The sequence below is a fragment of the Equus quagga genome, chromosome 6, assembly GCF_021613505.1.
Source record: "Equus quagga isolate Etosha38 chromosome 6, UCLA_HA_Equagga_1.0, whole genome shotgun sequence".
In the NCBI taxonomy this organism is placed as follows: Eukaryota; Metazoa; Chordata; class Mammalia; order Perissodactyla; family Equidae; genus Equus; species Equus quagga.
This window is the reverse complement of record NC_060272.1, coordinates 131,182,198-131,191,768: the sequence shown is the minus strand read 5'-3', so window position 1 is coordinate 131,191,768 and position 9,571 is coordinate 131,182,198. Positions and strand designations below refer to the sequence as shown.

Here is a 9,571-nt window from a genome sequence, read left to right as displayed (position 1 = left end):
ACACACACACACACACACACACACACACACACACACACACACACGGACTCCAAGTGGATTCAAACCTCACGGGGTTAAAGAATGCAGCATCCAATATGCAAATATGCCTGCAGCCAGGATTGCGGAGGTGAGAACTCCAGGCTGACAGCAGGCAATTCACACTTCAGAAAAGTGGCAAAGTGCCTTGGGTGGTTAAAAAAACCTGAACAAAAAACCCTCAATGTCATGAGAAGGTTCCAGAAGCTAAGGAAAAGTGCTCTTGGCTTTCTCTATATATACAATTCGCTCACAGCCTAGGAGGTTCAGGACCTAGGTGCCAAAAAATAATTCACAGATAAATAGCTATACTGATGTGTTGTGTTCCCATGTTTTCATCAAATTAATCAGAGTGCTATTGCAAGCATAGCTCAACCCCAAAAGCCCTCGGAAATATACCTTTAGATACAGATAGAGTCCTCCAATCCTCCCCCAACTGGCTTCCTCATAGTCTAAAATCCCTTTAGCAGAAATAGTTTCATGCTACCATGTTATCAACTGAGCATCTACACTGTGCCAGCTACACAATGCAAGGTTCTTTACATGTATCTTTTCTAATGCTCAAGACAACTCTTCATGATAAGCATTAATATCTCCAGCTCAGGATGAGGAAACTGAGATTCAAAGAGGTTAAAATACTTGCCCAAAGACATAGCTGGTCTCTGAATGGCAGGATTTGAATCCATGTAAGTCTAACTGCAAAGTCTGTATTTTTTCCCTTATATAGTACAGCTCTGCCTACTGTGAAAGAGTAGGGGTTAGGGCCCAAGTGGTCCTATGAGAGAACACGCAAATGATCTATGAAATTACCTCCAAGTTCCAAAATTCCCAGTCTTTGATCTAGTTTCACAAGGAAGATTTTTAAGATGTCTGGCTGGAATCCTTTCCACAGAACAGGTTTTAGTTGGAGGGGGTGTAGAAGAAGGTCCCGGTGCCCAAAGGCGACCCTGGAGGGGTGAAGTGTAGCCAGAGGCCCCTAAACTTTGCCTATCTGATGAGGCTTTCTATGCCTCCTCCGCTTTTTTTCTGGGAAGTAGGAACCTACAGCCACATGTTCAAAACCATACCCAGTAGCCTGGAGGTTCCCCAGCACCAAGTGTTAGGAACCCCTGCGATGCCAGCCTTGGATGAGCACACAGACACCTAACTGAAGGTGCTGGTATCCAGGAAATGCACCAGGCCACTCCACCGTAAGGAGGAAGGCCAGCGCTGCCTGCCCACAAGCAGCTCTGACTGCCCAGCTGTCCCTCACCTCCCACATCATAATGGTCTTTTCTCAGACTCTCCAGCTCCCTTCTTCCCTTTCAAAGGAGTGGAAGAAATGAGGCACCATCCATGAATAAAGCCCTCTTATAAAAAAAATAAATAAAGGAAAGAAAAAAAGCCCCAACTACCATGAATAAATTGAGACAAAGAAAATGTTCCCTCAACTGCACCTTCGTCTGGGTGTGTGCCTCCCTCTTCTCAGAGACCAAGCTGCTGAGTCATCCTGCTATCTTTGCTATTTGGCTGAGGGAGGAAACAGGAGACTGCACCTGAATGACATGAATATTGACTTCAAGGATGAGGCCAAAATCAGACAAGGTTGGGACAAAAATCATCCCTAGTGAAGGGGATCTGTTAAGTGGCCTGTTAGTGCCATCTGCTGTACATGCTGGAAAGCAAACTTGAGGAATTCTCATGTTAGAGCCTGAAGCGATTCATGTACTCATCTAATGTCTGTTGAGGGTGTCCCATGGGACAGGCAGTGAGACAGGACTGAAGAGTAGCTATGAAGCTGAATACTACAATGACCCTGCTTTCTAGGGGTTCACAGCCTAGTGAAAGTGTAAGATATTTAAACAGACAAGTTACCAGTGTGTTTTGTGCATCACAGACGCGTGTGTGAGACAGAAAGGAAGCAAAGAAGGAGTGATTATCTTTAGGTCAAAGGAGTATCTTGCAAGGATTTTGAAGGATGGCTAGGAGTTTACCAGGCAGAATAAAGGTGGGGGCAGGGGCACTCCAGGCAAAGGGAGGAGTGTGGGAAAGACCCTCAAGCACAAGATGACATTCCATTGATAAACAGTTTATAGTCTGCAGGCAATGAGACCCTTTGACAGGTCTTAGGCAGGGCTGTAATATGGTCAGATTGACATTTTACAAAGACATTCTGGCAGCGAGGAAGGTAGAGAATGAATGAGAAGGAAAGATTGGAGGCAAGGAGACCAACCAGTTACAAGCCTGTTGCCAAGAGTCCAGATAACAAGTGATAGAGAGTTAAATTAAGGCGGAGGCAGTGAGAAAGGAAAGGAAGGGATGAATTTGAGAGAGATCTCAAAGAGAAAATGAACTCTCTTTGATGTTTCACTGTCCAAGGGAGAGAGAGAGAGAGAAACAGAGGGAGAGGAAGGGAGGGGTGGATTTGGTTTGGGTGACTAGGCAGAGGGCAGTAGGTGGAGCAAGGAGTAGAACGTAAGCTAAGGATTTCTGCTTGGGACAAACTGAATCTGAAGTACTACAGACTACCCACAAAGTGAATGGACAGATAGGTCCAGAGCTCAGCGATCATCTCATTCCATCTCCTCATTTCCCAAGGCAGAAATTTCCCGTTAGAGAAAGATTTTGCTCCCACCGTGGGTGCCTCTGCAGCCGATCTCTCTCCATTTGGGTAAGTCTGCCTGTGCATCTGGTGTGCCAGGCATTTTCATCCTCTCAGTCAGAAACACCATGACACAACACAGAAAAGGTTGGCCGGCTCTGCAGTGAGAAGGACCAAGCTCTCTAATTTAATAGCTGTGTTACTTTGAGCAAAATACTTAACTTCTCCAAGCTTCATTTGCAAAATGAAGATAACGTCTACTTTTCATGGTTTTGTAGAGTTTAAAATAATGTATACACAGGGTCTGACATATTGGAAGTACTGAATATATGTGAGTCACTCTTATCCCTGTATCATAAAAGGTCATCAGAAAGCTTCTCTAAGTTATGTTTTTGGGTTTTTTTTAAAGATTGGCACCTGAGCTAACAACTGTTGCCAATCTTCTTTTTTTTGTTTTTGCTTTTTCTCCCCAAATCCCCCCAGTACATATTTTAGTTGTGGGTCCTTCTAGTTGTGGCATGTGGCATGCCTCCTCAGCATGGCCTGATGAGCAGTGCCATGTCTGTACCCAGGATTCGAACCGGTGAAACTCTGGGCTGCTGAAGCAGAGCACATGAACGTAACCACTCAGCCATGGGGCCGGCCCCTCTAAGTTATGTTTTAATGTCATGCTCTTAGCCGTTATTGATAATTGAATCAAGAAATGGCTTTTCATTGGGTATAGAAGGAAAGTACCTCAACATAATAAAGGCCATATATGAAAAACCCACAGCCAACATCATACTTAACAGAGGAAAACTGAAAGCCATCCTTCTGAGACCAGGAACAAGACAAGGGTGCCCACTCTCGCCACTCTTATTCAACATAGTACTGGAAGTTTTGGCCAGAGCAATTAGACAAGAAAAAGAAACAAAGGGTATCCAAATTGGCAATGAAGAAGTGAAACTCTTGCTGTTTGCAGATGGACATGATCTATTAGCAATAATCAACAACTACAGCAAAGTTGCAGGGTACAAAATCAACATACAAAGATCAGTTGCATTTCTATACTCTAATAATGGATTAACAGAAAAAGAACTCAAGAATACAATCCCATCAAAAATAATAAAATATCGAAGAATAAATTTAACCAAGGGAGTGAAAGACCTATACAATGAAAACTATAAGACATTATTGAAAGAAATCAATGATGACATAAAGAAATGGAAAGATATTCCATGCACATGGATTGGACGAATAAATATAGTTAAAATGTCCATACTACCTAAAGCAATCTACAGATTCAACACAATCCCAATCAGAATCCCAATGACATTCTTCATGGAAATAGAACAAAAAAAATCCTAAAATTCATATGGGGCAAGAGAAGACCCCAAATATCTAAAGCAATCCTGAGAAAAAAGAACAAAGCTGGATGCATCACAATTCCTGACTTCAAAATATACTACAAACCTATAATAATCAAAACAGCATGGTATTGGTACAAAAACAGATACACACCAATCGAACAGAATTGAAAGCCCAGTAATAAAATCACACATCTGTGGACAGCTAATCTTAGACAAAGGAGCTAAAAACATACAATGGAGAAAGGAAAATCTCTTCAATAAATGGTGTTGGGAAAACTGGACAAGCCACACGCAAAAGAATGAAAGTAGACCATTATCTTTTACCATACACAAAAATTAACTCAAAATGGATCAAAGATTTGAAGGTAAGATGTGAAAACTCCTAGAAGAAAATATAGGCAGTACACTTTTTGACATTGGTATTTTCAAATACCATGTCTACTCGGGCAAGGGAAACAAAAGAAAAAATAAAGCTTCTGCAAGGCAAAGGAAACTAGAAACAAAATGAAAAGACAACCCACCAACTGGGAGAAAATACTTGCAAATCATATATCCAACAAGGGGTTAATCTCCAAAATATATAAAGAACTCACAGCTCAACAAAACAAAAACAAACAACCTGATCAAAAAATGGATGGAGGATCTGAGCAGACATTTTTCCAAAGATATACAGATGGTCAATAGGCATATGAAAAGATTTTCAACATGACTAGTCATGAGGGAAATGCAAATCAAAACTACACTAAGGGTGCCAGCCCCGTGGCTGAGTGGTTAAGTTCGCACGCTACGCTTCAGTGGCCCAGGGTTTCGCCGGGTTGAATCCTGGGCACAGACATGGCACCCCTCGTCAGGCCATGCTGAGGCAGCATCCCACATGCCACAACTGGAAGGACTCACAACTGAAAATACACAACTATGTACTGGGGGCCTTTGGGGAGAAAAAGGAAAAATAAAATCTTAAAAAAAACCCTACACTAAGATACCACGTTACAACCAATAGAATGGCTATAATCACCAAGACAAACAGTAACAAATGTTGGAGAGGATGTGGACAAAAGGGAACCCTCATACACTGTTGGTGGGAATGCAAACTGGTGCAGCCACTATGGAAAAGAGTACACAGATTTCCCAAAAAATTAAAGATAGAAATACCATATGACTCAGTATTCCACTACTGGGTATTTATCCAAACAATTTGAAATCAACAATCCAAAGAGACTTATGCACCCCTATGTACACTGCAGCATTATTCACAATAGCCAAGACGTGGAAGCAACCCAAGTGCCCATCGACTGACGATTAGATAAAGATGTGGTATTATATACAATGGAATGCTCTCAGCCATAAAAAAAGACAAAATCGTCCCATTTGCAACAACATGGATGGACCTTGGGGGCTTTATGTTAAGCGCAATAAGCCAGACAGAGAGAGACAAACACCATGTGCTTTCACTGATATGTGGAAGATAAACTAACACATGGACAAACAGAATAGATTAGTGGTTACCAGAGGGGAAGGGGGTTGGGGGGGTGGGCATAAGGGGTAAAGGGGCACATTTATATGGTGACTGACAGAAAAAAACGTACCACTGAAATTTCACAATGTTATAAACTATTATGACCTCAATAAAATTTTTAAAAATCAAGGGAAAATAAAAATTTTTTAAAAAGGCTTTTCATATTTTCTGCAAAACTGCAGTGAACACACTGTTCGTCGCACCATGTGTATTCCTTACATATAAGGTCCCACAAGATAAATTCCTTTTGTGTGTGTGAGGAAGATTAGCCCTGAGCTAACATCCGTGCCCATCTTCCTCTACTTTATATGTGGGATGCCAGCCGAGCATGGCTCAATAAGCCGTGCGTAAGTCGGTCCACCAAACCCCCAGCCAAAGAAGCAGAGCGTGTGAGCTTAACCCCTAGACCACTGGACCGGCCGATAAATTCCTTTCAATATAGGTACCAGGAAAAAAATTTCACTCTTTTGAAGAATAGATTGTTTCCTTAACTATTAGTTATTTCTTTAACTGACAAGCTTTAAGCTAAATTGGGTACTCAATTACAGTAAGTCTACTGGCCCCTTTGGCTAGTAATATTTGCTTGTTTCTATTATGAACATAATTGCTACCATGTTTTTGAGGAGTTACTGCTTGCCAGACAGTGTGCCAAGAGCTTTACTTTCATTATTTCACTTAATCTTCACAACCACCCCCTGAGGCATTACCGCCATTTTTCAGAAGAGGAAAAAGGAAACTATGGGTCAGAGATGCGTCCGGGTAGGGACGCAAAAGCAGGTCTGCCAGAGTCCCAGTATTGTTGCTCTTAATCCTCATTCTCTATTAGCGTTTTACATTTGGCTATTCGATTGCATTCGGTTTAAGCTGATATATATATATATATATATATTTTTTTTTAACCTTAAGAGATGTAACGAATACATAGGGCCCAAACCAGATCAAAACAAAGAAAAAGGAAGTTACGTCTTCAGGTAGCGGGACTCTTGTGTGACTTTTATTTCTGCTGTAATTGCCACGATATTAACCATTCAACAAATGAAGCAACTAGAAAATATAAAATCTCTTTAGGAAAGCAAGCAGGGTTTACAAGGTTTCAACAAAGTGTAAACAAACTGAGGCCCAGGGAGGGGAAGGTACGGAGCTCGGGCCACGGGGCCCCAAACCCGGCACTCTGGGATTCCACCAGACGACCACCCTATCACCACTTGCACGGGGGCAAGCAAGGCTCACAGGGCCACTGAACCCCCACCTCCTCCCTGTGCACAAGGGAAAACTGAGTCCTGCAAGCGTCCGGGGCCTGGCCTGCCCAGACTCACGGGCCGCATACAGAGGGACCCTAAGGCTACTACTCACCTGCAGCGAGGAGGCAGCAGGCGGGCCTTGGATGGAGACCGGAAGAACGTCAACCAATCCGCAGAGTTCGGCTGAGCTTCGGGGGACCAACAGCATGAGGCAGAGGAAGCCTCGACCCGCCTCGAAGATGCCTTTACTCTCACTTAGAACGCCGCGAGAGCTCCCCTCGAGAGGAACGATTGGTTGAAAGACGAAAATTGAGCGTTACGCCCACTATTTCCTCGGGTCCCTGATTGGTCTTCTAGAGGAGACGGCGGCTTACGTCAACGGGTTCCCTGGGTGCCCATTGGTGGACGGTGCGGCGCTGGCGGCGCGCGGGCGTCGGCGCGGGCGTTCGAACCGGCGCTTGGCGGCGTTGCCATGGGGATGCGGCCTGGCCGCCGCCTCAGGCGCGTGAGTTGATCGCTGGACTCCGTGGCCCGCCTTGGGGCTCTCCCTTGCCGGCGTCGTCCTCTGCTGTCCGCAGACAGGGTTGACCGAGGAGGCATTTGGAAGCCCCCGAGGTGAGAAAGGGCGGGGGAGAACCGGGGCGGGCCCGGCCTGTCGGGAGCCTTGCGCCTGCCCGGCTGGAGAGGCTGCGCGGGACGCCCGCCGAGCGCGTGAGCAGGAGGGCGGTTGTGAGGGAGCCGGGAGTGGGCCTCTCCGGCTGTCGGAACCCCTTCTCTCCTACCCTTCATCCGCGGATCCCCGCCGTTTCTTCAGCGTTATCGCGAGCGCCACTGCTCGTCTTGCCTTTGGACCCGTAGCCTGCCTGGGACCTCTCAGAGCGCTCGTATTCGGGTTATTTGCGGACTTCCGCGAACCCCATTTTCTTCCCTGCTCCCACATAATCCTGAGGTCTTCGAGGCAAGGCAGGCATCTTTCGCAATGTCTTACACATAGTAGATTTTTCAGGAAGTATTTGTGGAGTCGAATTGAATTCACCAGATAGATGGATTCCCCTCTGTGCCCCGCCCTGTTTTCCCACCCCTACGGAGATCGTTTTTTTGTGTTCATGGGGGTAGGGGGAGGGCACCCTAATCTCATGCAGAAGGACTCTTTGTGTAAGGGGAAGGCTTTTTGGATGGCCTGCTGCAACTGTTCCCGCATTGTGGCTCTTGGTCTTGGTCTCCCAGTGCTTGTATTCGACTCCCTGTCTGCTGGAAAGAAACCATCTGTTGTCGCTGTTTGCCGAAAGAGTTGAGCTCAGCGTCTTAGTGACCCACAGCTGTGGTCGCATTTTGTGTTTTGAAAACGTTTCAAGTCATTTTCTTCTTTGTGTGTGTATTCTGCGTGTCGTGTCTCTGCTTCAGTGTATGTCACAGCTGCTTCCGTGGCCTCTGCATTCGTCAGGTGTCCATAATAGAGCTGCATCGCCAAGGCTGCTTCGTTGTTAACTCGTGAGACTGTATATTATTGGCAGTCTGTGTTGTTGATGATTCCTTTATCAAAATCATAGCTCAGTGATGACTTTAAATAAAAAGATTGAAAAAGTCGGGTATGGCAGCTACATTCTTATTACCCTCTTATAAAAGTTTGAACGCTACCTTATAGCTAAGCTGCAGATCTATGACGTGTAATGGAAACCCGACTGGGGCTTCAGGGTTTGGTCTTGGTTTTGTCTCACTCATTCACTGTGGCTAGCTTTGCAAGTCATTTAGCGCTTTTAGACCTCACTTTTTTCCATTTGGAAAATCATAGGGTTGAATTAGATTATCATTCTTGCGGCTCTACTATCAGTTTAGTCAAGCAGTTGATGCCAGGTAGACATCACACACTCAGCCTCCTAAAAACCGAGCAGCTGGAAGGAATCACTACCATTTACTGAGCATTTACCCTGTGCAAAGCACTATATCAAAGGCTTAATATAAATATTACATTTTTCTTAACATAGTACATTAAGGTGCTGTCTATGTAGCACTTCATTAAAAACTTTTGGTTTATGTTGTTAATGAAAATCTTTAACTATTCATAGTATGTCCCTGGGGCAAACTAGGGCATGATCCTCTCATCTTCCAGTTTAGGAGAAAGAGCAGCAGATTCTTTGGGTGCAGTTTTGTTGCTTGTAAAGTGAAGGGTTAAACTCTTCTCAGATCCCTTACAGATCTGTTAATCCACTTTCCCGTGCTGTCTCAGCAGACCTGTTCATCATTTGTGCAGAGTAGATCCTCAACAAATTTTATTAAATGAATTGTAGAGTTCTGCTTCCTGTGCTTTGAGTGTTGTGGTCATTGTATCCTTCCGGAGTTGTTGTCTCAAGGATTTTGAGGTTCATGTCCCATTAAACAAGAAGACTTCAATAGGCATAAACTAATAGTAATAGGTACCGTTTGTATTGGAAAAACTCAGTTTTCCACCTGTGTGTCTTTTTCCTGTGTAGGAGAAAACCTCAGTTCTTTCCTGTGTGTCTCCTTCTGTGTGACTACTCACACAGAACGCTTCACTTCTGACACTTCCGGTCATAAAATGTGGGGGTGGGGGGAATTTCCCCCCACCAAGCAGTTCTCTGTGACACCATCTGAGTGTCCTACAATTAACTCAATCTAACACTGTCTACCTGGAGTTAGTGTCAGATTCCACAGGTTAAGGGCTCAGTCCCACAGTACTGCTCCCACACCAATTCAGACGCCAATCAAAAGTAGTTGGTCCCCAGGTTACCCACTTCTGTCTGATGTGGCTACAAATCAAAGGTTCCCATGACCCTCTCCTCAGATTTGATTAATTTATTATAGCAGTTCACAGAACTCAGAGAAACAC

General features: G+C 44.5%; 2 protein-coding genes across 3 annotated transcripts in view; one reads left to right on the top strand and one right to left on the bottom strand.

The window, feature by feature from the left end:
• The window catches only part of NUDT2 (nudix hydrolase 2), a 13,825-nt gene extending 6,834 nt beyond the window's left edge, over nucleotides 1-6,991 (bottom strand). Inside the window, exon 1 of the mRNA XM_046663696.1 lies at nucleotides 6,836-6,991. The gene's annotated coding sequence lies outside the window, so the exon portion shown is untranslated. The remainder of the gene's footprint in view (nucleotides 1-6,835) is intronic.
• Nucleotides 6,992-7,234: 243 nt separating this feature from the next.
• KIF24 (kinesin family member 24) overlaps nucleotides 7,235-9,571 on the top strand; it is a 60,887-nt gene continuing 58,550 nt past the window's right edge. For both annotated transcript variants that reach the window (XM_046664384.1, XM_046664382.1), the window contains exon 1: nucleotides 7,235-7,338. The gene's annotated coding sequence lies outside the window, so the exon portion shown is untranslated. The remainder of the gene's footprint in view (nucleotides 7,339-9,571) is intronic.